The sequence below is a fragment of the Schistocerca americana genome, chromosome 2 (assembly GCF_021461395.2).
Source record: "Schistocerca americana isolate TAMUIC-IGC-003095 chromosome 2, iqSchAmer2.1, whole genome shotgun sequence".
Lineage (NCBI taxonomy): Eukaryota > Metazoa > Arthropoda > Insecta > Orthoptera > Acrididae > Schistocerca > Schistocerca americana.
Window position 1 is genome coordinate 765,231,310 of NC_060120.1, and position 4,029 is coordinate 765,235,338.

Below are 4,029 nucleotides of genomic sequence, written 5' to 3' on the forward strand. Positions count from 1 at the left end.
ACCTACTTGGACGCTGGTCTCTTTGTCTCGTAACCGCATACTAAAAGCTTGATATGCACGCTTTACATTAGAGTCCGATAGCACTAAACTCTTCATTAACAGGGTGTTTGACAATCCCTATTACAGGCTTATAGAGTTTGTAGAGGGGTCAAAGTGACTAAGGAATCCATATCCGGAAATCTACCATTTGAATGTAAAACAAGTTTGAACACACACAAAGGCACATGCTGATACAAATGAAATTATTCTCTTACGTCATAAAAAACGGCTCTGAGCGCTATGGGACTCAACTGCTGAGGTCATTAGTCCCCTAGAACTTAGAACTAGTTAAACCTAACTAACCTAAGGACATCACAAACATCCATGCCCGAGGCAGGATTCGAACCTGCGACCGTAGTGGTCTTGCGGTTCCAGACTGCAGCGCCTTTAACCGCACGGCCACTTCGGCCGGCCTTACGTCATAATTGAAACATGCAGATGTTCTTTTATTAGAATCTAAATTTGAAAACTGACTAATTACTGGGTTGGAAGTCTGATTTAGTATCAAAGATTGTTACGATTGTGAACTTTTTGTTTTTTAGACTCTAGTTTACCATAATCCGTACTTGCGCAACTGGATTGTATTATTTGTGACGCATAAGTTTAAAAAATATTTTAAATCGCATTAGTCTCTCACTCAGTGAATATTTGTATCAGAGCTACCTTAATTTAATTTCGTATTATTTGCTACAAATAAGTAAACATGTGAACATGGACGACTCTGAAAAAAATCTGCTTCCACGAAATCATTTTATTCCTGTGTAACATTTCTACCACACACAGTAGTTGATTGGCACGACTCAAAAGCCAAATGTGTGTTGAACACTGAATATATTTTCAACTGCCAAGATTCCTAAAATCATTTATTGATGTAGATTATCGGTTTCGAAAATTCTATGTTGCCTTCATCGGATTTGTGTTCAAAGACCCTTTGTCGAAGATGATATATAGCCGTAACTTACTTATCTCCTTAACAAGGACTGAAAGTCCACAACCACCTGGCTAGGCAAATCCATATACATCGCCAGCGTGGGGCGATCTCTAGTATTATGAACAATGAGTGTTTAAAAATAGATCGGAAGATGGCAACGGATAATCGCCGAAATCGGTAATTTATATGAATAAATAAATTTGGCGACCTTGGTAACTGAAGATTTATGCTGAGTTCGTAACGCTACAGTTCACCCCCAAGCTGACGATGTCATAAGTGTATAGGCGTGTGTATGTTGTCAGCGCGACGTGTCTTAAGTTTTGCCCCCATACCGTTCCGCACACCTGCACCGGACATCGCTCAACCTTCCACACACGTCGTCTCCCCCCACACAGGGTTCGTTAAAAAGTGAACAAGCTATAGTGGTACGCCAAGATTACTAACAATGTGAAGTCAGACAAAAAGTCTGGGAATCCCTGCCTTAGACCATGACACACAATTTTCGTTCACGTGAAACAACCGGTACATTCGCAACAAGGAGGGTTAACTTATTTATGGAAGCACGCGCCGCAAGTACACCATGTGCAACGAATAATAGGACCGCCGCCGTGGAGCAGCTGCTGTAAAGCATAGAGGTGGAAGCTCATTCTCCGTTGCGAGCGTAGCGGGAAGCGGGAGATTTGAAAGTGATCCCATCTTCAGACTTATTTTACATCCAAACGGCAAATTTCTGGCCATGGTTTCCTTATCGGTAGTTTAGCTACTGAGTCCCTTCTGCAATTCAAAGAGCCCTGTAATAAGAATTGCGAATGTACTGTATGTTGCTTAGTTATTACTTGTCGTGGCAACACGTACTTGGAGCAACAATAATCTATAGTATGTTAATATAATTCCGTGTACAATAACAAACGAAAAGCAAACTTTAAAGTCTGATGACGAACTTCCAGTACGAAAACTGGTTAACGCAATAAATAAATTATGTAGAACCTGAGCAATACAGCACTTTTAATTTATTATAACGTTGTTCTAGCAAGAACCGACGGAAGAATCAGTTAGCATGCCAAGTACAATACAATTTTTTTTCCAGTAATGCTGACGTTTGTAGGGGAGAGTTGCTTAAAACCGGATGTGTGGTCAAACCAGATACCTCCAGACCTTTCTGACTAGTGCTGATACTGTTCTGATAACGATCGGGACTACTAGCAGCCGCTCTTTCAGTGGGTTTTAGACAATCGCCAGTAGCGGGTGCATGTTCCTTTTGCTTCCAAACTTTTTTTTAATGTTTCTGCTGAAATTTTCTCTGATGTTGGTGTTTCTTGGAGGAATGTTTCGAAGAGAAGCATTACATGATAAGAAACAGGTCAGTAATTAATTTGATTAAAAAGCAGGGAAGAGAAATAACAAATGAAAAACTCAAAACGAGAAAATTGTGTGGGGAAGAACCGAAAGGATCTAGTCTTAAGGAAGGCGAAAAAGCAGAAAAAGACAGTTGCCAAAACTAGACCAGCTCAAAAAAATTTGAAAAAAAAAACAATGTTCTCTGACCCATCCGGCGAAGAACACCGAGACGAAGCATGCATATTTTCTAATAGGCTATGTTCAAACTCATTATTGAAGGAGGGGTATACGTTATCCATCTTGTCATGGTTGGACTAATGAACAATGTTCCGATGCTGAGTAAGAAGACAAATAAGTACTTTATGTCAAATAAAAACAACTTTCAGCCGTCTAAACTTACCTGTAGTTATTTTATTGATGTCCGCCCCGGTAGCTGAGTGGTCAGCGTGACAGACTGTCAATCCTAAGGGCCCGGGTTCGATTCCCGGATGGGTCGGAGATTTTCTCCGCTCAGGGACTGGGTGTTGTGTTGTCCTAACCATCATCATTTCATCCCCTTCGACGCGCAGGTCGCCGAAGTGGCGTCAAATCGAAAGACCTGCACCAGGCGAACGGTCTACCCGACGGGAGACCCTAGCCACACGACATTTCCATTTTTATTTTATTGATATATTACGCCATCTTCAGACCCCCTGACCGACGAGTAGAAAGATTCTCACCTATGGTCCAGTCAAAATAGGGGCCAGCATTTTTGAGATGACTGAAATGATCGCCGTCTCAAAAATCTATGAATACTAGTCGTTGAATGCTGGCCCGATTTTTGACTGGATCAGAGGTGGGAATCTTCCTGCACGTTGGTCATGGCTCTTGAAGATGGCGTAACATATCGCCGAAACTGGTTGCTCAATAAATTTGGAATTTAAGCAGAGTGAAAAGGTTTTTTTTGTCATTCTGTACTGAACAGTCAAGGTACCGAACCACCTATATAAAGATGGACATACAGAAATACGCACTTCGTCTCCGATTTCTGTTCCTAGTAACGAGGTTTCTTTTTTTTGTTTTCCATTAGGGCCAATTACTGAGAACTTTGCCTCAACTGTAATATGTCGGAAAAAATGAAGTTCTGTGTCAAAAATCAGTTACAGTGCTTAAAACAGACTTATGATTTCCCTTGCTACTATTTTTAAGAATTTTTATACGTTTTCATATATTTTAGCAGAAGAATAAAACTTCTTTCTTGTTTTCAAGATTTTTACTTACATTTGAGTGAGTACATGTGTGGCAAGACCAGATATTTTGCACCTATCGAGGTTACTACTTTTTTATGTTGAGATGTTTTATTTTAAACTGATACAGGATTAGTATCATGTTGTTGAATATATAAGAAATCTCAACAACCTTCATTTGGAAACTTATTAATCACTGCAAGTAATTTACATGTATGAATTAAAAGTTAAGGTACGCGGTTTTGTTCTACTGTCCCCTATATCTCTTTATTCTGTAGTACATCAGTCAGGTTTATTTAGAATCAGGATAGGATGTTTTTCAGAAATTAATTGATATAGTGTAGGATATTTTTGGACATAGCAGTTGTAACCATATAAAAGTGCTATAAATTTAGAGCTATCATTAACGCAAAGGTTATTTTGAACAACAAAGTGCTTTACTAGGCATGGTCCTGTTTGAGGTGGCATGTCCGAGTCTTCTTTCGATCTGCGAAC